The following is a 24488-nucleotide window of genomic DNA, read 5'->3' on the forward strand; positions in this document are numbered from 1 at the left end:
TTAGCTGCCAAAAGCAGTTGGAATTGGGCCGAAACAGTGTGGTAAGTCTTTAGGTGATGACTATTGTGTCTGTTTGACCTCTCCCAAATGTCTGTATCGGCAATAAAAAGAAAAAGTTTCCAATTTAAATAGCTAGAGAATAAAAACAATTTGCCAGTAATGGGAAAAAACCTACAGCACCTGGTGTTCCCATATGGTCTCCCACCCAAGTACTAACCAGGCCCAACACTGCTTAGCTTCCAAGATCAGACAAGATTGGGCGTATCCAATGTGGTATGGCTGAAGGTGAGATACAGGCACTATTTTGCCCTCTTCTACTTCTATAACCAGGTAAGTTAATAAAAATGTTTCCTAACTGTTTTGGCTTACTGAAAAAAATCATGTGTTGGTAATGTAAAAAGACCTACAGGACATGATATAAGCAGGTGGTCTCAAATTAATCTACTAAAGAGGCTCAACACTGTTTAGCTGCCAAAAGCAGTTGGAATTGGGCCTAAACAGTGTGGTAAGTTTTTAGGTGATGGCTATTGTGTCTGTTTGACCTCTTCCAAATGTCTGTACTGGCAATAAAAAAAAGTTTCCAATTTAAATAGCTAGAGAATAAAAACAATTTGCCAGTAATGGAAAAATCCTACAGCACCGGGTGTTCCCATGTGGTCTCCCACCCAAGTACTAACCAGGCCCAACACTGCTTAGCTTCCAAGATCAGACGAGATTGGGCGTATCCAATGTGGTATGGCTATAGGTGAAATACTAGCACTTTTTTGCCCTCTTCTACTTCTATAACCAGGTAAGCTAATTAAAAAGTTTCCTAACAGTTTTGGCTTACTGAATAAAATCATGTGTTGGTAATGTAAAAAGACCTACAGGACATGATATAAGCAGGTGGTCTCAAATTAATCTACTAAAGAGGCTCAACACTGTTTAGCTGCCAAAAGCAGTTGGAATTGGGCCGAAACAGTGTGGTAAGTTTTTAGGTGATGGCTATTGTGTTTGTTTGACCTCTTCCAAATGTCTGTATCGGCAATAAAAAGAAAAAGTTTCCAATTTAAATAGCTAGAGAATCAAAACAATTTGCCAGTAATGGGAAAAAACCTACAGCACCTGGTGTTCCCATGTGGTCTCCCACCTAAGTACTAACCAGGCCCAACACTGCTTAGCTTCCAAGATCAGACGAGATTGGGCGTATCCAATGTGGTATGGCTGTAGGTGAGATACAGGCACTTTTTTGCCCTCTTCTACTTCTATAACCAGGTAAGTTAATAAAAAAGTTTCCTAACTGTATTGGCTTACTGAAAAAAATCATGTGTTGGTAATGTAAAAAGACCTACATGACATGATATAAGCAGGTGGTCTCAAATTAATCTACTAAAGAGGCTCAACACTGTTTAGCTGCCAAAAGCAGTTGGAATTGGGCCGAAACAGTGTGGTAAGTCTTTAGGTGATGACTATTGTGTCTGTTTGACCTCTCCCAAATGTCTGTATCGGCAATAAAAAGAAAAAGTTTCCAATTTAAATAGCTAGAGAATAAAAACAATTTGCCAGTAATGGGAAAAAACCTACAGCACCTGGTGTTCCCATATGGTCTCCCACCCAAGTACTAACCAGGCCCAACACTGCTTAGCTTCCAAGATCAGACGAGATTGGGCGTATCCAATGTGGTATGGCTGTAGGTGAGATACAGGCACTATTTTGCCCTCTTCTACTTCTATAACCAGGTAAGCTAATAAAAATGTTTCCTAACTGTTTTGGCTTACTGAAAAAAATCATGTGTTGGTAATGTAAAAAGACCTACAGGACATGATATAAGCAGGTGGTCTCAAATTAATCTACTAAAGAGGCTCAACACTGTTTAGCTGCCAAAAGCAGTTGGAATTGGGCCTTAACAATGTGGTAAGTTTTTAGGTGATGGCTATTGTGTCTGTTAGACCTCTTCCAAATGTCTGTACTGGCAATAAAAAAAAGTTTCCAATTTAAATAGCTAGAGAATAAAAACAATTTGCCAGTAATGGAAAAAATCCTACAGCACCAGGTGTTCCCATGTGGTCTCCCAACCAAGTAATAACCAGGCCCAACACTGCTTAGCTTCCAAGATCAGACGAGATTGGGCGTATCCAATGTGGTATGGCTGTAGGTGAAATACGAGCACTTTTTTGCCCTCTTCTACTTCTATAACCAGGTAAGCTAATAAAAAAGTTTCCTAACAGTTTTGGCTTACTGAAAAAAATCATGTGTTGGTAATGTAAAAAGACCTACAGGACATGATATAAGCAGGTGGTCTCAAATTAATCTACTAAAGAGGCTCAACACTGTTTAGCTTCCAAAAGCAGTTGGAATTGGGCCGAAACAGTGTGGTAAGTCTTTAGGTGATGACTATTGTGTCTGTTTGACCTCTCCCAAATGTCTGTATCGGAAATAAAAAGAAAAAGTTTCCAATTTAAATAGCTAGAGAATAAAAACAATTTGCCAGTAATGGGAAAAAACCTACAGCACCTGGTGTTCCCATATGGTCTCCCACCCAAGTACTAACCAGGCCCAACACTGCTTAGCTTCCAAGATCAGACGAGATTAGGCATATCCAAAGTGGTATGGCTGTAGGTGAAACACAGGCACTTTTTTGCCCTCGTCTACTTCTATAACCAGGTAAGTTAATAAAAAAGTTTCCTAACTGTTTTGGCTTACTGAAAAAAACCATGTGTTGGTAATGTAAAAAGACCTACATGACATGATATAAGCAGGTGGTCTCAAATTAATCTGCTAAAGAGGCTCAACACTGTTTAGCTGCCAAAAGCAGTTGGAATTGGGCCGAAACAGTGTGGTAAGTCTTTAGGTGATGACTATTGTGTCTGTTTGACCTCTCCCAAATGTCTGTATCGGCAATAAAAAGAAAAAGTTTCCAATTTAAATAGCTAGAGAATAAAAACAATTTGCCAGTAATGGGAAAAAACCTACAGCACCTGGTGTTCCCATGTGGTCTCCCACCTAAGTACTAACCAGACCCAACACTGCTTAGCTTCCAAGATCAGACGAGATTGGGCGTATCCAATGTGGTATGGCTGTAGGTGAGATACAGGCACTTTTTTGCCCTCTTCTACTTCTATAACCAGGTAAGTTAATAAAAAAGTTTCCTAACTGTATTGGCTTACTGAAAAAAATCATGTGTTGGTAATGTAAAAAGACCTACATGACATGATATAAGCAGGTGGTCTCAAATTAATCTACTAAAGAGGCTCAACACTGTTTAGCTGCCAAAAGCAGTTGGAATTGGGCCGAAACAGTGTGGTAAGTTTTTAGGTGATGGCTATTGTGTCTGTTTGACCTCTTCCAAATGTCTGTATCGGCAATAAAAAGAAAAAGTTTCCAATTTAAATAGCTAGAGAATCAAAACAATTTGCCAGTAATGGGAAAAAACCTACAGCACCTGGTGTTCCCATGTGGTCTCCCACCTAAGTACTAACCAGGCCCAACACTGCTTAGCTTCCAAGATCAGATGAGATTAGGCATATCCAATGTGGTATGGCTGTAGGTGAGATACAGGCACTTTTTTGCCCTCTTCTACTTCTATAACCAGGTAAGTTAATAAAAAAGTTTCCTAACTGTATTGGCTTACTGAAAAAAATCATGTGTTGGTAATGTAAAAAGACCTACAGGACATGATATAAGCAGGTGGTCTCAAATTAATCTACTAAAGAGGCTCAACACTGTTTAGCTGCCAAAAGCAGTTGGAATTGGGCCTAAACAGTGTGGTAAGTTTTTAGGTGATGGCTATTGTGTCTGTTTGACCTCTTCCAAATGTCTGTACTGGCAATAAAAAAAAGTTTCCAATTTAAATAGCTAGAGAATAAAAACAATTTGCCAGTAATGGAAAAATCCTACAGCACCGGGTGTTCCCATGTGGTCTCCCACCCAAGTACTAACCAGGCCCAACACTGCTTAGCTTCCAAGATCAGACGAGATTGGGCGTATCCAATGTGGTATGGCTATAGGTGAAATACTAGCACTTTTTTGCCCTCTTCTACTTCTATAACCAGGTAAGCTAATTAAAAAGTTTCCTAACAGTTTTGGCTTACTGAATAAAATCATGTGTTGGTAATGTAAAAAGACCTACAGGACATGATATAAGCAGGTGGTCTCAAATTAATCTACTAAAGAGGCTCAACACTGTTTAGCTGCCAAAAGCAGTTGGAATTGGGCCGAAACAGTGTGGTAAGTTTTTAGGTGATGGCTATTGTGTTTGTTTGACCTCTTCCAAATGTCTGTATCGGCAATAAAAAGAAAAAGTTTCCAATTTAAATAGCTAGAGAATCAAAACAATTTGCCAGTAATGGGAAAAAACCTACAGCACCTGGTGTTCCCATGTGGTCTCCCACCTAAGTACTAACCAGGCCCAACACTGCTTAGCTTCCAAGATCAGACGAGATTGGGCGTATCCAATGTGGTATGGCTGTAGGTGAGATACAGGCACTTTTTTGCCCTCTTCTACTTCTATAACCAGGTAAGTTAATAAAAAAGTTTCCTAACTGTATTGGCTTACTGAAAAAAATCATGTGTTGGTAATGTAAAAAGACCTACATGACATGATATAAGCAGGTGGTCTCAAATTAATCTACTAAAGAGGCTCAACACTGTTTAGCTGCCAAAAGCAGTTGGAATTGGGCCGAAACAGTGTGGTAAGTCTTTAGGTGATGACTATTGTGTCTGTTTGACCTCTCCCAAATGTCTGTATCGGCAATAAAAAGAAAAAGTTTCCAATTTAAATAGCTAGAGAATAAAAACAATTTGCCAGTAATGGGAAAAAACCTACAGCACCTGGTGTTCCCATATGGTCTCCCACCCAAGTACTAACCAGGCCCAACACTGCTTAGCTTCCAAGATCAGATGAGATTAGGCATATCCAATGTGGTATGGCTGTAGGTGAGATACAGGCACTTTTTTGCCCTCTTCTACTTCTATAACCAGGTAAGTTAATAAAAAAGTTTCCTAACTGTTTTGGCTTACTGAAAAAAATCATGTGTTGGTAATGTAAAAAGACCTACATGACATCTTATAAGCAGGTGGTCTCAAATTAATCTACTAAAGAGGCTCAACACTGTTTAGCTGCCAAAAGCAGTTGGAATTGGGCCGAAACAGTGTGGTAAGTCTTTAGGTGATGACTATTGTGTCTGTTTGACCTCTCCCAAATGTCTGTATCGGCAATAAAAAGAAAAAGTTTCCAATTTAAATAGCTAGAGAATAAAAACAATTTGCCAGTAATGGGAAAAAACCTACAGCACCTGGTGTTCCCATATGGTCTCCCACCCAAGTACTAACCAGGCCCAACACTGCTTAGCTTCCAAGATCAGACGAGATTGGGCGTATCCAATGTGGTATGGCTGTAGGTGAGATACAGGCACTATTTTGCCCTCTTCTACTTCTATAACCAGGTAAGCTAATAAAAATGTTTCCTAACTGTTTTGGCTTACTGAAAAAAATCATGTGTTGGTAATGTAAAAAGACCTACAGGACATGATATAAGCAGGTGGTCTCAAATTAATCTACTAAAGAGGCTCAACACTGTTTAGCTGCCAAAAGCAGTTGGAATTGGGCCTTAACAATGTGGTAAGTTTTTAGGTGATGGCTATTGTGTCTGTTAGACCTCTTCCAAATGTCTGTACTGGCAATAAAAAAAAGTTTCCAATTTAAATAGCTAGAGAATAAAAACAATTTGCCAGTAATGGAAAAAATCCTACAGCACCAGGTGTTCCCATGTGGTCTCCCAACCAAGTAATAACCAGGCCCAACACTGCTTAGCTTCCAAGATCAGACGAGATTGGGCGTATCCAATGTGGTATGGCTGTAGGTGAAATACGAGCACTTTTTTGCCCTCTTCTACTTCTATAACCAGGTAACCTAATAAAAAAGTTTCCTAACAGTTTTGGCTTACTGAAAAAAATCATGTGTTGGTAATGTAAAAAGACCTACAGGACATGATATAAGCAGGTGGTCTCAAATTAATCTACTAAAGAGGCTCAACACTGTTTAGCTTCCAAAAGCAGTTGGAATTGGGCCGAAACAGTGTGGTAAGTCTTTAGGTGATGACTATTGTGTCTGTTTGACCTCTCCCAAATGTCTGTATCGGCAATAAAAAGAAAAAGTTTCCAATTTAAATAGCTAGAGAATAAAAACAATTTGCCAGTAATGGGAAAAAACCTACAGCACCTGGTGTTCCCATATGGTCTCCCACCCAAGTACTAACCAGGCCCAACACTGCTTAGCTTCCAAGATCAGACGAGATTAGGCATATCCAATGTGGTATGGCTGTAGGTGAAACACAGGCGCTTTTTTGCCCTCGTCTACTTCTATAACCAGGTAAGTTAATAAAAAAGTTTCCTAACTGTTTTGGCTTACTGAAAAAAACCATGTGTTGGTAATGTAAAAAGACCTACATGACATGATATAAGCAGGTGGTCTCAAATTAATCTGCTAAAGAGGCTCAACACTGTTTAGCTGCCAAAAGCAGTTGGAATTGGGCCGAAACAGTGTGGTAAGTCTTTAGGTGATGACTATTGTGTCTGTTTGACCTCTCCCAAATGTCTGTATCGGCAATAAAAAGAAAAAGTTTCCAATTTAAATAGCTAGAGAATAAAAACAATTTGCCAGTAATGGGAAAAAACCTACAGCACCTGGTGTTCCCATATGGTCTCCCACCCAAGTACTAACCAGGCCCCACACTGCTTAGCTTCCAAGATCAGACAAGATTGGGCGTATCCAATGTGGCATGGCTGTAGGTGAGATACAGGCACTATTTTGCCCTCTTCTACTTCTATAACCAGGTAAGCTAATAAAAATGTTTCCTAACTGTTTTGGCTTACTGAAAAAAATCATGTGTTGGTAATGTAAAAAGACCTACAGGACATGATATAAGCAGGTGGTCTCAAATTAATCTACTAAAGAGGCTCAACACTGTTTAGCTGCCAAAAGCAGTTGGAATTGGGCCGAAACAGTGTGGTAAGTTTTTAGGTGATGGCTATTGTGTCTGTTTGACCTCTTCCAAATGTCTGTATCGGCAATAAAAAGAAAAAGTTTCCAATTTAAATAGCTAGAGAATCAAAACAATTTGCCAGTAATGGGAAAAAACCTACAGCACCTGGTGTTCCCATGTGGTCTCCCACCTAAGTACTAACCAGACCCAACACTGCTTAGCTTCCAAGATCAGACGAGATTGGGCGTATCCAATGTGGTATGGCTGTAGGTGAGATACAGGCACTTTTTTGCCCTCTTCTACTTCTATAACCAGGTAAGTTAATAAAAAAGTTTCCTAACTGTATTGGCTTACTGAAAAAAATCATGTGTTGGTAATGTAAAAAGACCTACATGACATGATATAAGCAGGTGGTCTCAAATTAATCTACTAAAGAGGCTCAACACTGTTTAGCTGCCAAAAGCAGTTGGAATTGGGCCGAAACAGTGTGGTAAGTTTTTAGGTGATGGCTATTGTGTCTGTTTGACCTCTTCCAAATGTCTGTATCGGCAATAAAAAGAAAAAGTTTCCAATTTAAATAGCTAGAGAATCAAAACAATTTGCCAGTAATGGGAAAAAACCTACAGCACCTGGTGTTCCCATGTGGTCTCCCACCTAAGTACTAACCAGGCCCAACACTGCTTAGCTTCCAAGATCAGACGAGATTGGGCGTATCCAATGTGGTATGGCTGTAGGTGAGATACAGGCACTTTTTTGCCCTCTTCTACTTCTATAACCAGGTAAGTTAATAAAAAAGTTTCCTAACTGTATTGGCTTACTGAAAAAAATCATGTGTTGGTAATGTAAAAAGACCTACATGACATGATATAAGCAGGTGGTCTCAAATTAATCTACTAAAGAGGCTCAACACTGTTTAGCTGCCAAAAGCAGTTGGAATTGGGCCGAAACAGTGTGGTAAGTCTTTAGGTGATGACTATTGTGTCTGTTTGACCTCTCCCAAATGTCTGTATCGGCAATAAAAAGAAAAAGTTTCCAATTTAAATAGCTAGAGAATAAAAACAATTTGCCAGTAATGGGAAAAAACCTACAGCACCTGGTGTTCCCATATGGTCTCCCACCCAAGTACTAACCAGGCCCAACACTGCTTAGCTTCCAAGATCAGACGAGATTGGGCGTATCCAATGTGGTATGGCTGTAGGTGAGATACAGGCACTATTTTGCCCTCTTCTACTTCTATAACCAGGTAAGCTAATAAAAATGTTTCCTAACTGTTTTGGCTTACTGAAAAAAATCATGTGTTGGTAATGTAAAAAGACCTACAGGACATGATATAAGCAGGTGGTCTCAAATTAATCTATTAAAGAGGCTCAACACTGTTTAGCTGCCAAAAGCAGTTGGAATTGGGCCGAAACAGTGTGGTAAGTTTTTAGGTGATGGCTATTGTGTCTGTTTGACCTCTTCCAAATGTCTGTATCGGCAATAAAAAGAAAAAGTTTCCAATTTAAATAGCTAGAGAATCAAAACAATTTGCCAGTAATGGGAAAAACCTACAGCACCTGGTGTTCCCATGTGGTCTCCCACCTAAGTACTAACAAGGCCCAACACTGCTTAGCTTCCAAGATCAGACGAGATTGGGCGTATCCAATGTGGTATGGCTGTAGGTGAGATACAGGCACTATTTTGCCCTCTTCTACTTCTATAACCAGGTAAGCTAATAAAAATGTTTCCTAACTGTTTTGGCTTACTGAAAAAAATCATTTGTTGGTAATGTAAAAAGACCTACAGGACATGATATAAGCAGGTGGTCTCAAATTAATCTACTAAAGAGGCTCAACACTGTTTAGCTGCCAAAAGCAGTTGGAATTGGGCCGAAACAGTGTGGTAAGTTTTTAGGTGATGGCTATTGTGTCTGTTTGACCTCTTCCAAATGTCTGTATCGGCAATAAAAAGAAAAAGTTTCCAATTTAAATAGCTAGAGAATCAAAACAATTTGCCAGTAATGGGAAAAAACCTACAGCACCTGGTGTTCCCATGTGGTCTCCCACCTAAGTACTAACCAGGCCCAACACTGCTTAGCTTCCAAGATCAGACGAGATTAGGCATATCCAATGTGGTATGGCTGTAGGTGATCAACAGGCACTTTTTTGCCCTCTTCTACTTCTATAACCAGGTAAGTTAATAAAAAAGTTTCCTAACTGTTTTGGCTTACTGAAAAAAATCATGTGTTGGTAATGTAAAAAGACCTACATGACATGATATAAGCAGGTGGTCTCAAATTAATATACTAAAGAGGCTCAACACTGTTTAGCTGCCAAAAGCAGTTGGAATTGGGCCGAAACAGTGTGGTAAGTCTTTAGGTGATGACTATTGTGTCTGTTTGACCTCTCCCAAATGTCTGTATCGGCAATAAAAAGAAAAAGTTTCCAATTTAAATAGCTAGAGAATAAAAACAATTTGCCAGTAATGGGAAAAAACCTACAGCACCTGGTGTTCCCATATGGTCTCCCACCCAAGTACTAACCAGGCCCAACACTGCTTAGCTTCCAAGATCAGACGAGATTGGGCGTATCCAATGTGCTATGGCTGTAGGTGAGATACAGGCACTATTTTGCCCTCTTCTACTTCTATAACCAGGTAAGCTAATAAAAATGTTTCCTAACTGTTTTGGCTTACTGAAAAAAATCATGTGTTGGTAATGTAAAAAGACCTACAGGACATGATATAAGCAGGTGGTCTCAAATTAATCTACTAAAGAGGCTCAACACTGTTTAGCTGCCAAAAGCAGTTGGAATTGGGCCTTAACAATGTGGTAAGTTTTTAGGTGATGGCTATTGTGTCTGTTTGACCTCTTCCAAATGTCTGTACTGGCAATAAAAAAAAGTTTCCAATTTAAATAGCTAGAGAATAAAAACAATTTGCCAGTAATGGAAAAAATCCTACAGCACCGGGTGTTCCCATGTGGTCTCCCACCCAAGTACTAACCAGGCCCAACACTGCTTAGCTTCCAAGATCAGACGAGATTGGGCGTATCCAATGTGGTATGGCTATAGGTGAAATACTAGCACTTTTTTGCCCTCTTCTACTTCTATAACCATGTAAGCTAATAAAAAAGTTTCCTAACAGTTTTGGCTTACTAAAAAAAATCATGTGTTGGTAATGTAAAAAGACCTACAGGACATGATATAAGCAGGTGGTCTCAAATTAATCTACTAAAGAGGCTCAACACTGTTTAGCTGCCAAAAGCAGTTGGAATTGGGCCGAAACAGTGTGGTAAGTTTTTAGGTGATGGCTATTGTGTCTGTTTGACCTCTTCCAAATGTCTGTATCGGCAATAAAAAGAAAAAGTTTCCAATTTAAATAGCTAGAGAATCAAAACAATTTGCCAGTAATGGGAAAAAACCTACAGCACCTGGTGTTCCCATATGTTCTCCCACCCAAGTACTAACCAGGCCCAACACTGCTTAGCTTCCAAGATCAGACGAGATTGGGCGTATCCAATGTGCTATGGCTGTAGGTGAGATACAGGCACTATTTTGCCCTCTTCTACTTCTATATCCAGGTAAGCTAATAAAAATGTTTCCTAACTGTTTTGGCTTACTGAAAAAAATCATGTGTTGGTAATGTAAAAAGACCTACAGGACATGATATAAGCAGGTGGTCTCAAATTAATCTACTAAAGAGGCTCAACACTGTTTAGCTGCCAAAAGCAATTGGAATTGGGCCTAAACAGTGTGGTAAGTTTTTAGGTGATGGCTATTGTGTCTGTTTGACCTCTTCCAAATGTCTGTACTGGCAATAAAAAAAAGTTTCCAATTTAAATAGCTAGAGAATAAAAACAATTTGCCAGTAATGGAAAAAATCCTACAGCACCGGGTGTTCCCATGTGGTCTCCCACCCAAGTACTAACCAGGCCCAACACTGCTTAGCTTCCAAGATCAGACGAGATTGGGCGTATCCAATGTGGTATGGCTATAGGTGAAATACTAGCACTTTTTTGCCCTCTTCTACTTCTATAACCAGGTAAGCTAATAAAAAAGTTTCCTAACAGTTTTGGCTTACTAAAAAAAATCATGTGTTGGTAATGTAAAAAGACCTACAGGACATGATATAAGCAGGTGGTCTCAAATTAATCTACTAAAGAGGCTCAACACTGTTTAGCTGCCAAAAGCAGTTGGAATTGGGCCGAAACAGTGTGGTAAGTTTTTAGGTGATGGCTATTGTGTCTGTTTGACCTCTTCCAAATGTCTGTATCGGCAATAAAAAGAAAAAGTTTCCAATTTAACTAGCTAGAGAATCAAAACTATTTGCCAGTAATGGGAAAAAACCTACAGCACCTGGTGTTCCCATGTGGTCGCCCACCTAAGTACTAACCAGGCCCAACACTGCTTAGCTTCCAAGATCAGACGAGATTGGGCGTATCCAATGTGGTATGGCTGTAGGCGAAATACAAGCACTTTTTTGCCCTCTTCTACTTCTATAACCAGGTAAGCTAATAAAAAAGTTTCCTGACAGTTTTGGCTTACCGAAAAAAATCATGTGTTGGTAATGTAAAAAGACCTACAGGACATGATATAAGCAGGTGGTCTCAAATTAATCTACTAAAGAGGCTGAACACTGTTTAGCTGCCAAAAGCAGTTGGAATTGGGCCGAAACAGTGTGGTAAGTTTTTAGGTGATGGCTATTGTGTCTGTTTGACCTCTTCCAAATGTCTGTATCGGCAATAAAAAGAAAAAGTTTCCAATTTAAATAGCTAGAGAATCAAAACAATTTGCCAGTAATGGGAAAAAACCTACAGCACCTGGTGTTCCCATATGGTCTCCCACCCAAGTATTAACCAGGACCAACACTGCTTAGCTTCCAAGATCAGACGAGATTGGGCGTATCCAATGTGGTATGGCTGTAGGTGAGATACAGGCACTATTTTGCCCTCTTCTACTTCTATAACCAGGTAAGCTAATAAAAATGTTTCCTAACTGTTTTGGCTTACTGAAAAAAATCATGTGTTGGTAATGTAAAAAGACCTACAGGACATGATATAAGCAGGTGGTCTCAAATTAATCTACTAAAGAGGCTCAACACTGTTTAGCTGCCAAAAGCAGTTGGAATTGGGCCTTAACAATGTGGTAAGTTTTTAGGTGATGGCTATTGTGTCTGTTAGACCTCTTCCAAATGTCTGTACTGGCAATAAAAAAAAGTTTCCAATTTAAATAGCTAGAGAATAAAAACAATTTGCCAGTAATGGAAAAAATCCTACAGCACCGGGTGTTCCCATGTGGTCTCCCACCCAAGTACTAACCAGGCCCAACACTGCTTAGCTTCCAAGATCAGACGAGATTGGGCGTATCCAATGTGGTATGGCTGTAGGTGAAATGCAAGCACTTTTTTGCCCTCTTCTACTTCTATAACCAGGTAAGCTAATAAAAAAGTTTCCTAACAGTTTTGGCTTACTGAAAAAAATCATGTGTTGGTAATGTAAAAAGACCTACAGGACATGATATAAGCAGGTGGTCTCAAATTAATCTACTAAAGAGGCTCAACACTGTTTAGCTGCCAAAAGCAGTTGGAATTGGGCCGAAACAGTGTGGTAAGTTTTTAGGTGATGGCTATTGTGTCTGTTTGACCTCTTCCAAATGTCTGTATCGGCAATAAAAAGAAAAAGTTTCCAATTTAAGTAGCTAGAGAATCAAAACAATTTGCCAGTAATGGGAAAAAACCTACAGCACCTGGTGTTCCCATGTGGTCTCCCACCTAAGTACTAACCAGGCCCAACACTGCTTAGCTTCCAAGATCAGACGAGATTGGGCGTATCCAATGTGGTATGGCTGTAGGTGAGATACAGGCACTTTTTTGCCCTCTTCTACTTCTATAACCAGGTAAGTTAATAAAAAAGTTTCCTAACTGTATTGGCTTACTGAAAAAAATCATGTGTTGGTAATGTAAAAAGACCTACATGACATGATATAAGCAGGTGGTCTCAAATTAATCTACTAAAGAGGCTCAACACTGTTTAGCTGCCAAAAGCAGTTGGAATTGGGCTGAAACAGTGTGGTAAGTCTTTAGGTGATGACTATTGTGTCTGTTTGACCTCTCCCAAATGTCTGTATTGGCAATAAAAAGAAAAAGTTTGCAATTTAAATAGCTAGAGAATAAAAACAATTTGCCAGTAATGGGAAAAAACCTACAGCACCTGGTGTTCCCATATGGTCTCCCACCCAAGTACTAACCAGGCCAACACTGCTTAGCTTCCAAGATCAGACGAGATTAGGCATATCCAATGTGGTATGGCTGTAGGTGAGACACAGGCACTTTTTTGCCCTCGTCTACTTCTATAACCAGGTAAGTTAATAAAAAAGTTTCCTTACTGTTTTGGCTTACTGAAAAAAACCATGTGTTGGTAATGTAAAAAGACCTACATGACATGATATAAGCAGGTGGTCTCAAATTAATCTACTAAAGAGGCTCAACACTGTTTAGCTGCCAAAAGCAGTTGGAATTGGGCCGAAACAGTGTGGTAAGTCTTTAGGTGATGACTATTGTGTCTGTTTGACCTCTCCCAAATGTCTGTATCGGCAATAAAAAGAAAAAGTTTCCAATTTAAATAGCTAGAGAATAAAAACAATTTGCCAGTAATGGGAAAAAACCTACAGCACCTGGTGTTCCCATATGGTCTCCCACCCAAGTACTAACCAGGCCCAACACTGCTTAGCTTCCAAGATCAGACGACATTGGACGTATCCAATGTGGTATGGCTGTAGGTGAGATACAGGCACTATTTTGCCCTCTTCTACTTCTATAACCAGGTAAGCTAATAAAAATGTTTCCTAACTGTTTTGGCTTACTGAAAAAAATCATGTGTTGGTAAAGTAAAAAGACCTACAGGACATGATATAAGCAGGTGGTCTCAAATTAATCTACTAAAGAGGCTCAACACTGTTTAGCTGCCAAAAGCAGTTGGAATTGGGCCGAAACAGTGTGGTAAGTTTTTAGGTGATGGCTATTGTGTCTGTTTGACCTCTTCCAAATGTCTGTATCGGCAATAAAAAGAAAAAGTTTCCAATTTAAATAGCTAGAGAATCAAAACAATTTGCCAGTAATGGGAAAAAAACCTACAACACCTGGTGTTCCCATGTGGTCTCCCACCTAAGTACTAACCAGGCCCAACACTGCTTAGCTTCCAAGATCAGACGAGATTGGGCGTATCCAATGTGGTATGGCTGTAGGTGAGATACAGGCACTTTTTTGACCTCTTCTACTTCTATAACCATGTAAGTTAATAAAAAAGTTTCCTAACTGTATTGGCTTACTGAAAAAAATCACGTGTTGGTAATGTAAAAAGACCTACATGACATGATATAAGCAGGTGGTCTCAAATTAATCTACTAAAGAGGCTCAACACTGTTTAGCTGCCAAAAGCAGTTGGAATTGGGCCGAAACAGTGTGGTAAGTCTTTAGGTGATGACTGTTGTGTCTGTTTGACCTCTCCAAAATGTCTGTATCGGCAATAAAAAGAAAAAGTTTCCAATTTAAATAGCTAGAGAATAAAAACAATTTGCCAGTAATGGGAAAAAACCTACAGCACCTGGTGTTCCCATATGGTCTCCCACCCAAGTACTAACCAGGCCAAACACTGCTTAGCTTCCAAGATCAGACGAGATTGGGCGTATCCAATGTGGTATGGCTGTAGGTGAGATACAGGCACTATTTTGCCCTCTTCTACTTCTATAACCAGGTAAGCTAATAAAAATGTTTCCTAACTGTTTTGGCTTACTGAAAAAAATCATGTGTTGGTAAAGTAAAAAGACCTACAGGACATGATATAAGCAGGTGGTCTCAAATTAATCTACTAAAGAGGCTCAACACTGTTTAGCTGCCAAAAGCAGTTGGAATTGGGCCGAAACAGTGTGGTAAGTTTTTAGGTGATGGCTATTGTGTCTGTTTGACCTCTTCCAAATGTCTGTATCGGCAATAAAAAGAAAAAGTTTCCAATTTAAATAGCTAGAGAATCAAAACAATTTGCCAGTAATGGGAAAAAAACCTACAGCACCTGGTGTTCCCATGTGGTCTCCCACCTAAGTACTAACCAGGCCCAACACTGCTTAGCTTCCAAGATCAGACGAGATTGGGCGTATCCAATGTGGTATGGCTGTAGGTGAGATACAGGCACTTTTTTGCCCTCTTCTACTTCTATAACCAGGTAAGTTAATAAAAAAGTTTCCTAACTGTATTGGCTTACTGAAAAAAATCATGTGTTGGTAATGTAAAAAGACCTACATGACATGATATAAGCAGGTGGTCTCAAATTAATCTACTAAAGTGGCTCAACACTGTTTAGCTGCCAAAAGCAGTTGGAATTGGGCCGAAACAGTGTGGTAAGTGTTTAGGTGATGACTATTGTGTCTGTTTGACCTCTCCCAAATGTCTGTATCGGCAATAAAAAGAAAAAGTTTCCAATTTAAATAGCTAGAGAATAAAAACAATTTGCCAGTAATGGGAAAAAACCTACAACACCTGGTGTTCCCATATGGTCTCCCACCTAAGTACTAACCAGGCCCAACACTGCTTAGTTTCCAAGATCAGACGAGATTGGGCGTATCCAATGTGGTATGGCTGTAGGTGAGATACAGGCACTATTTTGCCCTCTTCTACTTCTATAACCAGGTAAGCTAATAAAAAAGTTTCCTAACAGTTTTGGCTTACTGAAAAAAATCATGTGTTGGTAAAGTAAAAAGACCTACAGGACATGATATAAGCAGGTGGTCTCAAATTAATCTACTAAAGAGGCTCAACACTGTTTAGCTGCCAAAAGCAGTTGGAATTGGGCCGAAACAGTGTGGTAAGTTTTAGGTGATGGCTATTGTGTCTGTTTGACCTCTTCCAAATGTCTGTACTGGCAATAAATTTTTTTTTCCAATTTAAATAGCTAGAGAATCAAAACAATTTGCCAGTAATGGGAAAAAACCTACAGCACCTGGTGTTACCATGTCGTCTCCCACCTAAGTACTAACCAGGCCCAACACTGCTTAGCTTCCAAGATCAGACGAGATTGGGCGTATCCAATGTGGTATGGCTGTAGGTGAGATACAGGCACTTTTTTGCCCTCTTCTACTTCTATAACCAGGTAAGTTAATAAAAAAGTTTCCTAACTGTATTGGCTTACTGAAAAAAATCATGTGTTGGTAATGTAAAAAGACCTACATGACATGATATAAGCAGGTGGTCTCAAATTAATCTACTAAAGAGGCTCAACACTGTTTAGCTGCCAAAAGCAGTTGGAATTGGGCCGAAACAGTGTGGTAAGTCTTTAGGTGATGACTATTGTGTCTGTTTGACCTCTCCCAAATGTCTGTATCGGCAATAAAAAGAAAAAGTTTCCAATTAAAATAGCTAGAGAATAAAAACAATTTGCCAGTAATGGGAAAAAACCTACAGCACCTGGTGTTCCCATATGGTCTCCCACCCAAGTACTAACCAGGCCCAACACTTCTTAGCTTCCACGATCAGACGAGATTAGGCATATCCAATGTGGTATGGCTGTAGGTGAGATACAGGCACTATTTTGCCCTCTTCTACTTCTATAACCAGGTAAGTTAATAAAAAAGTTTCCTAACTGTTTTGGCTTACGGAACAAAAATCATGTGTTGGTAATGTAAAAAGACCTACATGACATGATATAAGCAGGTGGTCTCAAATTAATCTACTAAAGAGGCTCAACACTGTTTAGCTGCCAAAAGCAGTTGGAATTGGGCCTAAACAGTGTGGTAAGTTTTTAGGTGATGGCTATTGTGTCTGTTTGACCTCTTCCAAATGTCTGTACTGGCAATAAAAAAAAGTTTCCAATTTAAATAGCTAGAGAATAAAAACAATTTGCCAGTAATGGAAAAAATCCTACAGCACCGGGTGTTCCCATGTGGTCTCCCACCCAAGTACTAACCAGGCCCAACACTGCTTAGCTTCCAAGATCAGACGAGATTTGGCGTAGCCAATGTGGTATGGCTGTAGGTGAAATACAAGCACTTTTTTTGCCCTCTTCTACTTCTATAACCAGGTAAGCTAATAAAAAAGTTTCCTAACAGTTTTGGCTTACTGAAAAAAATCATGTGTTGGTAATGTAATAAAGACCTACAGGACATGATATAAGCAGGTGGTCTCAAATTATACTACTAAAGAGGCTCAACACTGTTTAGCTGCCAAAAGCAGTTGGAATTGGGCCGAAACAGTGTGGTAAGTTTTTAGGTGATGGCTATTGTGTCTGTTTGACCTCTTCCAAATGTCTGTATCGGCAATAAAAAGAAAAAGTTTCCAATTTAAATAGCTAGAGAATAAAAACAATTTGCCAGTAATGGGAAAAAACCTACAGCACCTGGTGTTCCCATATGGTCTCCCACCCAAGTACTAACCAGGCCCAACACTGCTTAGCTTCCAAGATCAGACGAGATTAGGCATATCCAATGTGGTATGGCTGTAGGAGAGATACAGGCACTTTTTTGCCCTCTTCTACTTCTATAACCAGGTAAGTTAATAAAAATGTTTCCTAACTGTTTTGGCTTACTGAAAAAAATCATGTGTTGGTAATGTAAAAAGACCTACAGGACATGATATAAGCAGGTGGTCTCAAATTAATCTACTAAAGAGGCTCAACACTGTTTAGCTGCCAAAAGCAGTTGGAATTGGGCCTAAACAGTGTGGTAAGTTTTTAGGTGATGGCTATTGTGTCTGTTTGACCTCTTCCAAATGTCTGTACTGGCAATAAAAAAAAGTTTCCAATTTAAATAGCTAGAGAATAAAAACAATTTGCCAGTAATGGAAAAAATCCTACAGCACCGGGTGTCCCAATGTGGTCTCCCACCCAAGTACTAACCAGGCCCAACACTGCTTAGCTTCCAAGATCAGACGAGATTGGGCGTAGCCAATGTGGTATGGCTGTAGGTGAAATACAAGCACTTTTTTGCCCTCTTCTACTTCTATAACCAGGTAAGCTTATAAAAAAGTTTCCTAACAGTTTTGGCTTACTGAAAAAAATCATGTGTTGGTAATGTAAAAAGACCTACAGGACATGATATAAGCAGGTGGTCTCAAATTAATCTACTAAAGAGGCTCAACACTGTTTAGCTGCCAAAAGCAGTTGGAAATGGGCCGAAACAGTGTGGTAAGTTTTTAGGTGATGGCTATTGTGTCTGTTTGACCTCTCCCAAAAGTCTGTATCGGCAATAAAAAGAAAAAGTTTCCAATTTAAATAGCTAGAGAATCAAAACAATTTGCCAGTAATGGGAAAAAAACCTACAGCACCTGGTGTTCCCATGTGGTCTCCCACCTAAGTACTAACCAGGCCCAACTCTGCGTAGTTTCCAACATCAGACGAGATTGGGCGTATCCAATGTGGTATGGCTGTAGGTGAGATACAGGCACTTTTTTGCCCTCTTCTACTTCTATAACCAGGTAAGTTAATAAAAAAGTTTCCTAACTGTATTGGCTTACTGAAAAAAATCATGTGTTGGTAATGTAAAAAGACCTACATGACATGATATAAGCAGGTGGTCTCAAATTAATCTACTAAAGAGGCTCAACACTGTTTAGCTGCCAAAAGCAGTTGGAATTGGGCCGAAACAGTGTGGTAAGTCTTTAGGTGATGACTATTGTGTCTGTTTGACCTCTCCCAAATGTCTGTATCGGCAATAAAAAGAAAAAAATTCCAATTTAAATAGCTAGAGAATAAAAACAATTTTCCAGTAATGGGAAAAAACCTACAGCACCTGGTGTTCTCATATGGTCTCCCACCCAAGTACTAACCAGACCCAACACTGCTTAGCTTCCAAGATCAGACGAGATTGGGCGTATCCAATGTGGTATGGCTGTAGGTGAGATACAGGCACTATTTTGCCCTCTTCTACTTCTATAACCAGGTAAGTTAATAGAAATGTTTCCTAACTGTTTTGGCTTACTGAAAAAAATCATGTGTTGGTATTGTAAAAAGACCTACAGGACATGATATAAGCAGGTGGTCTCAAATTAATCTACTAAAGAGGCTCAACACTGTTTAGCTGCCAAAAGCAGTTGGAATCGGGCCGAAACAGTGTGGTAAGTTTTTAGGTGATGGCTATTGTGTCTGTTTGACCTCTTCCAAATGTCTGTACTGGCAATAAAAAAAAAGTTTCCAATTTAAATAGCTAGAGAATAAAAACAATTTGCCAGTAATGGAAAAAAATCCTACAGCACCGGGTGCCCCCATGTGGTCTCCCACCCAAGTACTAACCAGGCCCAACACTGCTTAGCTTCCAAGATCAGACGAGATTGGGCGTAGCCAATGTGGTATGGCTGTAGCTGAAATACAAGCACTTTTTTGCCCTCTTCTACTTCTATAACCAGGTAAGCTAATAAAAAAGTTTCCTAACAGTTTTGGCTTACTGAAAAAAATCATGTGTTGGTAATGTAAAAAGACCTACAGGACATGATATAAGCAGGTGGTCTCAAATTAATCTACTAAAGAGGCTCAACACTGTTTAGCTGCCAAAAGCAGTTGGAATTGGGCCGAAACAGTGTGGTAAGTTTTTAGGTGATGGCTATTGTGTCTGTTTGACCTCTCCCAAATGTCTGTATCGGCAAAATAAAAAAAAGTTTCCAATTTAAATAGCTAGAGAATAAAAACAATTTGCCAGTAATGGGAAAAAACCTACAGCACCTGGTGTTCTCATATGGTCTCCCACCCAAGTACTAACCAGACCCAACACTGCTTAGCTTCCAAGATCAGACGAGATTGGGCGTATCCAATGTGGTATGGCTGTAGGTGAGATACAGGCACTATTTTGCCCTCTTCTACTTCTATAACCAGGTAAGTTAATAGAAATGTTTCCTAACTGTTTTGGCTCACTGAAAAAAATCATGTGTTGGTATTGTAAAAAGACCTACAGGACATGATATAAGCAGGTGGTCTCAAATTAATCTACTAAAGAGGCTCAACACTGTTTAGCTGCCAAAAGCAGTTGGAATTGGGCCTAAACAGTGTGGTAAGTTTTTAGGTGATGGCTATTGTGTCTGTTTGACCTCTTCCAAATGTCTGTACTGGCAATAAAAAAAAGTTTCCAATTTAAATAGCTAGAGAATAAAAACAATTTGCCAGTAATGGAAAAAATCCTACAGCACCGGGTGTTCCCATGTGGTCTCCCACCCAAGTACTAACCAGCCCCAACACTGCTTAGCTTCCAAGATCAGACGAGATTGGGCGTAACCAATGTGGTATGGCTGTAGGTGAAATACAAGCACTTTTTTGCCCTCTTCTACTTCTATAACCAGGTAAGCTAATAAAAAAGTTTCCTAACAGTTTTGGCTTACTGAAAAAAATCATGTGTTGGTATTGTAAAAAGACCTACAGGACATGATATAAGCAGGTGGTCTCAAATTAATCTACTAAAGAGGCTCAACACTGTTTAGCTGCCAAAAGCAGTTGGAATTGGGCCGAAACAGTGTGGTAAGTTTTTAGGTGATGGCTATTGTGTCTGTTTGACCTCTCCCAAATGTCTGTATCGGCAATAAAAAGAAAAAGTTTCCAATTTAAATAGCTAGAGAATCAAAACAATTTGCCAGTAATGGGAAAATACCTACAGCACCTGGTGTTCCCATGTGGTCTCCCACCTAAGTACTAACCAGGCCCAACACTGCTTAGCTTCCAAGACCAGACGAGATTGGGCGTATCCAATGTGGTATGGCTGTAGGTGAGATACAGGAACTTTTTTGCCCTCTTCTACTTCTATAACCAGGTAAGTTAATAAAAAAGTTTCCTAACTGTATTGGCTTACTGAAAAAAATCATGTGTTGGTAATGTAAAAAGACCTACATGACGATATAAGCAGGTGGTCTCAAATTAATCTACTAAAGAGGCTCAACACTGTTTAGCTGCCAAAAGCAGTTGGAATTGGGCCGAAACAGTGTGGTAAGTCTTTAGGTGATGACTATTGTGTCTGTTTGACCTCTCCCAAATGTCTGTATCAGCAATAAAAAGAAAAAAATTCCAATTTAAATAGCTAGAGAATAAAAACAATTTGCCAGTAATGGGAAAAAACCTACAGCACCTGGTGTTCCCATATGGTCTCCCACCTAAGCACTAACCAGGCCCAACACTGGTTAGCTTCCAAGATCAGACGAGATTGGGCGTATCCAATGTGGTATGGCTGTAGGTGAGATACAGGCACTTCTTTGCCCTCTTCTACTTCTATAACCAGGTAAGTTAATAAAAAAGTTTCCTAACTGTATTGGCTTACAGAAAAAAATCATGTGTTGGTAATGTAAAAAGACCTACATGACATGATATAAGCAGGTGGTCTCAAATTAATCTACTAAAGTGGCTCAACACTGTTTAGCTGCCAAAAGCAGTTGGAATTGGGCCGAAACAGTGTGGTAAGTGTTTAGGTGATGACTATTGTGTCTGTTTGACCTCTCCCAAATGTCTGTATCGGCAATAAAAAGAAAAAGTTTCCAATTTAAATAGCTAGAGAATAAAAACAATTTGCCAGTAATGGGAAAAAACCTACAGCACCTGGTGTTCCCATATGGTCTCCCACCCAAGTACTAACCAGGCCCAACACTGCTTAGCTTACAAAATCAGACGAGATTAGGCATATCCAATGTGGTATGGCTGTAGGTGAGATATAGGCACTTTTTTGCCCTCTTCTACTTCTATAACCAGGTAAGTTAATAAAAAAGTTTCCTAACTGTTTTGGCTTACTGAAAAAAATCATGTGTTGGTAATGTAAAAAGACCTACATGACATGATATAAGCAGGTGGTCTCAAATTAATCTACTAAAGAGGCTCAACACTGTTTAGCTGCCAAAAGCAGTTGGAATTGGGCCGAAACAGTGTGGTAAGTCTTTAGGTGATGACTATTGTGTCTGTTTGACCTCTCCCAAATGTCTGTATCGGCAAAATAAAAAAAAGTTTCCAATTTAAATAGCTAGAGAATAAAAACAATTTGCCAGTAATGGGAAAAAACCTACAGCACCTGGTGTTCTCATATGGTCTCCCACCCAAGTACTAACCAGACCCAACACTGCTTAGCTTCCAAGATCAGACAAGATTGGGCGTATCCAATGTGGTATGGCTGTAGGTGAGATACAGGCACTATTTTGCCCTCTTCTACTTCTATAACCAGGTAAGCTAATAAAAATGTTTCCTAACTGTTTTGGCTTACTGAAAAAAATCATGTGTTGGTAATGTAAAAAGACCTACAGGACATGATATAAGCAGGTGGTCTCAAATTAATCTACTAAAGAGGCTCAACACTGTTTAGCTGCCAAAAGCAGTTGGAATTGGGCCTAAACAGTGTGGTAAGTTTTTAGGTGATGGCTATTGTGTCTGTTTGACCTCTTCCAAATGTCTGTACTGGCAATTAAAAAAAGTTTCCAATTTAAATAGCTAGAGAATAAAAACAATTTGCCAGTAATGGGAAAAAACCTACAGCACCTGGTGTTCCCATATGGTCTCCCACCCATGTACTAACCAGGCCCAACACTGCTTAGCTTCCAAGATCAGACGAGATTGGGCGTATCCAATGTGGTATGGCTGTAGGTGAGATACAGGCACTATTTTGCCCTCTTCTACTTCTATAACCAGGTAAGCTAATAAAAATGTTTCCTAACTGTTTTGGCTTACTGAAAAAAATCATGTGTTGGTAATGTAAAAAGACCTACAGGACATGATATAAGCAGGTGGTCTCAAATTAATCTACTAAAGAGGCTCAACACTGTTTAGCTGCCAAAAGCAGTTGGAATTGGGCCTAAACAGTGTGGTAAGTTTTTAGGTGATGGCTATTGTGTCTGTTTGACCTCTTCCAAATGTCTGTACTGGCAATAAAAAAAAGTTTCCAATTTAAATAGCTAGAGAATAAAAACAATTTGCCAGTAATGGAAAAAATCCTACAGCACCGGGTGTTCCCATGTGGTCTCCCACCCAAGTACTAACCAGGCCCAACACTGCTTAGCTTCCAAGATCAGACGAGATTGGGCATATCCAATGTGGTATGGCTGTAGGTGAAATCCAAGCACTTTTTTGCCCTCTTCTACTTCTATAACCAGGTAAGCTAATAAAAAAGTTTCCTAACAGTTTTGGCTTACTGAAAAAAATCATGTGTTGGTAATGTAAAAAGACCTACAGGACATGATATAAGCAGGTGGTCTCAAATTAATCTACTAAAGAGGCTCAACACTGTTTAGCTGCCAAAAGCAGTTGGAATTGGGCCTAAACAGTGTGGTAAGTTTTTAGGTGATGGCTATTGTGTCTGTTTGACCTCTTCCAAATGTCTGTATCGGCAATAAAAAGAAAAAGTTTCCAATTTAAATAGCTAGAGAATCATAACAATTTGCCAGTAATGGGAAAAAACCTACAGCACCTGGTGTTCCCATATGGTCTCCCACCCATGTACTAACCAGGCCCAACACTGCTTAGCTTCCAAGATCAGACGAGATTGGGCGTATCCAATGTGGTATGGCTGTAGGTGAGATACAGGCACTATTTTGCCCTCTTCTACTTCTATAACCAGGTAAGCTAATAAAAATGTTTCCTAACTGTTTTGGCTTACTGAAAAAAATCATGTGTTGGTAATGTAAAAAGACCTACAGGACATGATATAAGCAGGTGGTCTCAAATTAATCTACTAAAGAGGCTCAACACTGTTTAGCTGCCAAAAGCAGTTGGAATTGGGCCTAAACAGTGTGGTAAGTTTTTAGGTGATGGCTATTGTGTCTGTTTGACCTCTTCCAAATGTCTGTACTGGCAATAAAAAAAAGTTTCCAATTTAAATAGCTAGAGAATAAAAACAATTTGCCAGTAATGGAAAAAATCCTACAGCACCGGGTGTTCCCATGTGGTCTCCCACCCAAGTACTAACCAGGCCCAACACTGCTTAGCTTCCAAGATCAGACGAGATTGGGCATATCCAATGTGGTATGGCTGTAGGTGAAATCCAAGCACTTTTTTGCCCTCTTCTACTTCTATAACCAGGTAAGCTAATAAAAAAGTTTCCTAACAGTTTTGGCTTACTGAAAAAAATCATGTGTTGGTAATGTAAAAAGACCTACAGGACATGATATAAGCAGGTGGTCTCAAATTAATCTACTAAAGAGGCTCAACACTGTTTAGCTGCCAAAAGCAGTTGAAATTGGGCCGAAACAGTGTGGTAAGTTTTTAGGTGATGGCTATTGTGTCTGTTTGACCTCTTCCAAATGTCTGTATCGGCAATAAAAAGAAAAAGTTTCCAATTTAAATAGCTAGAGAATCAAAACAATTTGCCAGTAATGGGAAAAAACCTACAGCACCTGGTGTTCCCATGTGGTCTCCCACCTAAGTACTAACCAGGCCCAACACTGCTTAGCTTCCAAGATCAGACGAGATTGGGCGTATCCAATGTGGTATGGCTGTAGGTGAGATACAGGCACTTTTTTGCCCTCTTCTACTTCTATAACCAGGTAAGTTAATAAAAAAGTTTCCTAACTGTATTGGCTTACTGAAAAAAATCATGTGTTGGTAATGTAAAAAGACCTA

The 24488-nt window shown here is 39.5% G+C and overlaps 48 non-coding genes and 5 pseudogenes across 48 annotated transcripts; all 53 read right to left on the minus strand.

The window, feature by feature from the left end:
- Positions 1-168: 168 nt before the first annotated feature.
- LOC146033876 (5S ribosomal RNA) lies at positions 169-287 on the minus strand. The gene has a single exon (XR_014459285.1). It is a non-coding gene; the product is annotated as a 5S ribosomal RNA (ribosomal RNA).
- A 341-nt stretch (positions 288-628) lies between these two features.
- Positions 629-747, minus strand: LOC146032623 (5S ribosomal RNA). Its single transcript, XR_014458050.1, has one exon. It is a non-coding gene; the product is annotated as a 5S ribosomal RNA (ribosomal RNA).
- A 345-nt stretch (positions 748-1092) lies between these two features.
- LOC146030619 (5S ribosomal RNA) lies at positions 1093-1211 on the minus strand. Its single transcript, XR_014456108.1, has one exon. It is a non-coding gene; the product is annotated as a 5S ribosomal RNA (ribosomal RNA).
- Positions 1212-1556: 345 nt separating this feature from the next.
- LOC146030698 (5S ribosomal RNA) lies at positions 1557-1675 on the minus strand. The gene has a single exon (XR_014456189.1). It is a non-coding gene; the product is annotated as a 5S ribosomal RNA (ribosomal RNA).
- Positions 1676-2017: 342 nt separating this feature from the next.
- Positions 2018-2136, minus strand: LOC146033992 (5S ribosomal RNA). The gene has a single exon (XR_014459400.1). It is a non-coding gene; the product is annotated as a 5S ribosomal RNA (ribosomal RNA).
- Positions 2137-2481: 345 nt separating this feature from the next.
- Positions 2482-2600, minus strand: LOC146033667 (5S ribosomal RNA). The gene has a single exon (XR_014459077.1). It is a non-coding gene; the product is annotated as a 5S ribosomal RNA (ribosomal RNA).
- Positions 2601-2945: 345 nt separating this feature from the next.
- On the minus strand, positions 2946-3064 carry LOC146032044 (5S ribosomal RNA). Its single transcript, XR_014457492.1, has one exon. It is a non-coding gene; the product is annotated as a 5S ribosomal RNA (ribosomal RNA).
- A 345-nt stretch (positions 3065-3409) lies between these two features.
- Positions 3410-3528, minus strand: LOC146032082 (5S ribosomal RNA). The gene has a single exon (XR_014457528.1). It is a non-coding gene; the product is annotated as a 5S ribosomal RNA (ribosomal RNA).
- Positions 3529-3869: 341 nt separating this feature from the next.
- Positions 3870-3988, minus strand: LOC146032624 (5S ribosomal RNA). Its single transcript, XR_014458051.1, has one exon. It is a non-coding gene; the product is annotated as a 5S ribosomal RNA (ribosomal RNA).
- A 345-nt stretch (positions 3989-4333) lies between these two features.
- LOC146030620 (5S ribosomal RNA) lies at positions 4334-4452 on the minus strand. The gene has a single exon (XR_014456109.1). It is a non-coding gene; the product is annotated as a 5S ribosomal RNA (ribosomal RNA).
- A 345-nt stretch (positions 4453-4797) lies between these two features.
- LOC146032130 (5S ribosomal RNA) lies at positions 4798-4916 on the minus strand. The gene has a single exon (XR_014457573.1). It is a non-coding gene; the product is annotated as a 5S ribosomal RNA (ribosomal RNA).
- Positions 4917-5261: 345 nt separating this feature from the next.
- LOC146030699 (5S ribosomal RNA) lies at positions 5262-5380 on the minus strand. Its single transcript, XR_014456190.1, has one exon. It is a non-coding gene; the product is annotated as a 5S ribosomal RNA (ribosomal RNA).
- Positions 5381-5722: 342 nt separating this feature from the next.
- Positions 5723-5841, minus strand: LOC146033993 (5S ribosomal RNA). Its single transcript, XR_014459401.1, has one exon. It is a non-coding gene; the product is annotated as a 5S ribosomal RNA (ribosomal RNA).
- A 345-nt stretch (positions 5842-6186) lies between these two features.
- LOC146032893 (5S ribosomal RNA) lies at positions 6187-6305 on the minus strand. The gene has a single exon (XR_014458306.1). It is a non-coding gene; the product is annotated as a 5S ribosomal RNA (ribosomal RNA).
- A 345-nt stretch (positions 6306-6650) lies between these two features.
- Positions 6651-6769, minus strand: LOC146034342 (5S ribosomal RNA). Its single transcript, XR_014459749.1, has one exon. It is a non-coding gene; the product is annotated as a 5S ribosomal RNA (ribosomal RNA).
- Positions 6770-7114: 345 nt separating this feature from the next.
- LOC146032045 (5S ribosomal RNA) lies at positions 7115-7233 on the minus strand. The gene has a single exon (XR_014457493.1). It is a non-coding gene; the product is annotated as a 5S ribosomal RNA (ribosomal RNA).
- A 345-nt stretch (positions 7234-7578) lies between these two features.
- On the minus strand, positions 7579-7697 carry LOC146030621 (5S ribosomal RNA). Its single transcript, XR_014456110.1, has one exon. It is a non-coding gene; the product is annotated as a 5S ribosomal RNA (ribosomal RNA).
- A 345-nt stretch (positions 7698-8042) lies between these two features.
- Positions 8043-8161, minus strand: LOC146030700 (5S ribosomal RNA). Its single transcript, XR_014456191.1, has one exon. It is a non-coding gene; the product is annotated as a 5S ribosomal RNA (ribosomal RNA).
- A 344-nt stretch (positions 8162-8505) lies between these two features.
- LOC146033156 (5S ribosomal RNA) lies at positions 8506-8624 on the minus strand. Its single transcript, XR_014458566.1, has one exon. It is a non-coding gene; the product is annotated as a 5S ribosomal RNA (ribosomal RNA).
- A 345-nt stretch (positions 8625-8969) lies between these two features.
- Positions 8970-9088, minus strand: LOC146032814 (5S ribosomal RNA). Its single transcript, XR_014458231.1, has one exon. It is a non-coding gene; the product is annotated as a 5S ribosomal RNA (ribosomal RNA).
- A 345-nt stretch (positions 9089-9433) lies between these two features.
- On the minus strand, positions 9434-9552 carry LOC146033112 (5S ribosomal RNA). Its single transcript, XR_014458522.1, has one exon. It is a non-coding gene; the product is annotated as a 5S ribosomal RNA (ribosomal RNA).
- Positions 9553-9894: 342 nt separating this feature from the next.
- Positions 9895-10013, minus strand: LOC146032626 (5S ribosomal RNA). The gene has a single exon (XR_014458052.1). It is a non-coding gene; the product is annotated as a 5S ribosomal RNA (ribosomal RNA).
- Positions 10014-10358: 345 nt separating this feature from the next.
- Positions 10359-10477, minus strand: LOC146027413 (5S ribosomal RNA). The gene has a single exon (XR_014454815.1). It is a non-coding gene; the product is annotated as a 5S ribosomal RNA (ribosomal RNA).
- Positions 10478-10819: 342 nt separating this feature from the next.
- LOC146032627 (5S ribosomal RNA) lies at positions 10820-10938 on the minus strand. The gene has a single exon (XR_014458053.1). It is a non-coding gene; the product is annotated as a 5S ribosomal RNA (ribosomal RNA).
- A 345-nt stretch (positions 10939-11283) lies between these two features.
- LOC146031468 (5S ribosomal RNA) lies at positions 11284-11402 on the minus strand. The gene has a single exon (XR_014456935.1). It is a non-coding gene; the product is annotated as a 5S ribosomal RNA (ribosomal RNA).
- A 345-nt stretch (positions 11403-11747) lies between these two features.
- Positions 11748-11866, minus strand: LOC146034135 (5S ribosomal RNA). Its single transcript, XR_014459542.1, has one exon. It is a non-coding gene; the product is annotated as a 5S ribosomal RNA (ribosomal RNA).
- A 342-nt stretch (positions 11867-12208) lies between these two features.
- On the minus strand, positions 12209-12327 carry LOC146031823 (5S ribosomal RNA). Its single transcript, XR_014457275.1, has one exon. It is a non-coding gene; the product is annotated as a 5S ribosomal RNA (ribosomal RNA).
- A 345-nt stretch (positions 12328-12672) lies between these two features.
- Positions 12673-12791, minus strand: LOC146030622 (5S ribosomal RNA). Its single transcript, XR_014456111.1, has one exon. It is a non-coding gene; the product is annotated as a 5S ribosomal RNA (ribosomal RNA).
- A 345-nt stretch (positions 12792-13136) lies between these two features.
- On the minus strand, positions 13137-13254 carry LOC146027890 (5S ribosomal RNA; annotated as a pseudogene).
- A 345-nt stretch (positions 13255-13599) lies between these two features.
- On the minus strand, positions 13600-13718 carry LOC146035140 (5S ribosomal RNA). The gene has a single exon (XR_014460543.1). It is a non-coding gene; the product is annotated as a 5S ribosomal RNA (ribosomal RNA).
- Positions 13719-14064: 346 nt separating this feature from the next.
- LOC146031512 (5S ribosomal RNA) lies at positions 14065-14183 on the minus strand. The gene has a single exon (XR_014456978.1). It is a non-coding gene; the product is annotated as a 5S ribosomal RNA (ribosomal RNA).
- A 345-nt stretch (positions 14184-14528) lies between these two features.
- Positions 14529-14647, minus strand: LOC146033169 (5S ribosomal RNA). The gene has a single exon (XR_014458580.1). It is a non-coding gene; the product is annotated as a 5S ribosomal RNA (ribosomal RNA).
- A 346-nt stretch (positions 14648-14993) lies between these two features.
- LOC146030623 (5S ribosomal RNA) lies at positions 14994-15112 on the minus strand. Its single transcript, XR_014456112.1, has one exon. It is a non-coding gene; the product is annotated as a 5S ribosomal RNA (ribosomal RNA).
- Positions 15113-15457: 345 nt separating this feature from the next.
- On the minus strand, positions 15458-15576 carry LOC146034095 (5S ribosomal RNA). The gene has a single exon (XR_014459501.1). It is a non-coding gene; the product is annotated as a 5S ribosomal RNA (ribosomal RNA).
- Positions 15577-15917: 341 nt separating this feature from the next.
- On the minus strand, positions 15918-16036 carry LOC146027478 (5S ribosomal RNA). Its single transcript, XR_014454878.1, has one exon. It is a non-coding gene; the product is annotated as a 5S ribosomal RNA (ribosomal RNA).
- A 345-nt stretch (positions 16037-16381) lies between these two features.
- Positions 16382-16500, minus strand: LOC146028160 (5S ribosomal RNA; annotated as a pseudogene).
- Positions 16501-16843: 343 nt separating this feature from the next.
- LOC146034594 (5S ribosomal RNA) lies at positions 16844-16962 on the minus strand. The gene has a single exon (XR_014459999.1). It is a non-coding gene; the product is annotated as a 5S ribosomal RNA (ribosomal RNA).
- Positions 16963-17309: 347 nt separating this feature from the next.
- Positions 17310-17428, minus strand: LOC146033768 (5S ribosomal RNA). Its single transcript, XR_014459177.1, has one exon. It is a non-coding gene; the product is annotated as a 5S ribosomal RNA (ribosomal RNA).
- A 342-nt stretch (positions 17429-17770) lies between these two features.
- Positions 17771-17889, minus strand: LOC146027663 (5S ribosomal RNA). The gene has a single exon (XR_014455053.1). It is a non-coding gene; the product is annotated as a 5S ribosomal RNA (ribosomal RNA).
- Positions 17890-18235: 346 nt separating this feature from the next.
- LOC146028648 (5S ribosomal RNA) lies at positions 18236-18354 on the minus strand (annotated as a pseudogene).
- A 345-nt stretch (positions 18355-18699) lies between these two features.
- LOC146032478 (5S ribosomal RNA) lies at positions 18700-18818 on the minus strand. The gene has a single exon (XR_014457910.1). It is a non-coding gene; the product is annotated as a 5S ribosomal RNA (ribosomal RNA).
- A 344-nt stretch (positions 18819-19162) lies between these two features.
- LOC146028173 (5S ribosomal RNA) lies at positions 19163-19281 on the minus strand (annotated as a pseudogene).
- A 344-nt stretch (positions 19282-19625) lies between these two features.
- Positions 19626-19744, minus strand: LOC146032479 (5S ribosomal RNA). Its single transcript, XR_014457911.1, has one exon. It is a non-coding gene; the product is annotated as a 5S ribosomal RNA (ribosomal RNA).
- Positions 19745-20086: 342 nt separating this feature from the next.
- Positions 20087-20205, minus strand: LOC146035174 (5S ribosomal RNA). Its single transcript, XR_014460577.1, has one exon. It is a non-coding gene; the product is annotated as a 5S ribosomal RNA (ribosomal RNA).
- A 345-nt stretch (positions 20206-20550) lies between these two features.
- Positions 20551-20669, minus strand: LOC146032170 (5S ribosomal RNA). Its single transcript, XR_014457614.1, has one exon. It is a non-coding gene; the product is annotated as a 5S ribosomal RNA (ribosomal RNA).
- Positions 20670-21012: 343 nt separating this feature from the next.
- On the minus strand, positions 21013-21131 carry LOC146034583 (5S ribosomal RNA). The gene has a single exon (XR_014459988.1). It is a non-coding gene; the product is annotated as a 5S ribosomal RNA (ribosomal RNA).
- Positions 21132-21476: 345 nt separating this feature from the next.
- LOC146027809 (5S ribosomal RNA) lies at positions 21477-21595 on the minus strand (annotated as a pseudogene).
- A 344-nt stretch (positions 21596-21939) lies between these two features.
- LOC146034302 (5S ribosomal RNA) lies at positions 21940-22058 on the minus strand. Its single transcript, XR_014459708.1, has one exon. It is a non-coding gene; the product is annotated as a 5S ribosomal RNA (ribosomal RNA).
- A 342-nt stretch (positions 22059-22400) lies between these two features.
- On the minus strand, positions 22401-22519 carry LOC146032386 (5S ribosomal RNA). The gene has a single exon (XR_014457824.1). It is a non-coding gene; the product is annotated as a 5S ribosomal RNA (ribosomal RNA).
- A 342-nt stretch (positions 22520-22861) lies between these two features.
- LOC146032978 (5S ribosomal RNA) lies at positions 22862-22980 on the minus strand. The gene has a single exon (XR_014458388.1). It is a non-coding gene; the product is annotated as a 5S ribosomal RNA (ribosomal RNA).
- A 345-nt stretch (positions 22981-23325) lies between these two features.
- LOC146032387 (5S ribosomal RNA) lies at positions 23326-23444 on the minus strand. The gene has a single exon (XR_014457825.1). It is a non-coding gene; the product is annotated as a 5S ribosomal RNA (ribosomal RNA).
- A 342-nt stretch (positions 23445-23786) lies between these two features.
- LOC146032979 (5S ribosomal RNA) lies at positions 23787-23905 on the minus strand. The gene has a single exon (XR_014458389.1). It is a non-coding gene; the product is annotated as a 5S ribosomal RNA (ribosomal RNA).
- Positions 23906-24250: 345 nt separating this feature from the next.
- Positions 24251-24369, minus strand: LOC146030625 (5S ribosomal RNA). Its single transcript, XR_014456114.1, has one exon. It is a non-coding gene; the product is annotated as a 5S ribosomal RNA (ribosomal RNA).
- Between the last annotated feature and the right edge of the window lie 119 nt (positions 24370-24488).

Source organism: Crinia signifera, chromosome 8 (genome assembly GCF_055691185.1).
Source record: "Crinia signifera chromosome 8, ASM5569118v1, whole genome shotgun sequence".
Taxonomy (NCBI): domain Eukaryota; kingdom Metazoa; phylum Chordata; class Amphibia; order Anura; family Myobatrachidae; genus Crinia; species Crinia signifera.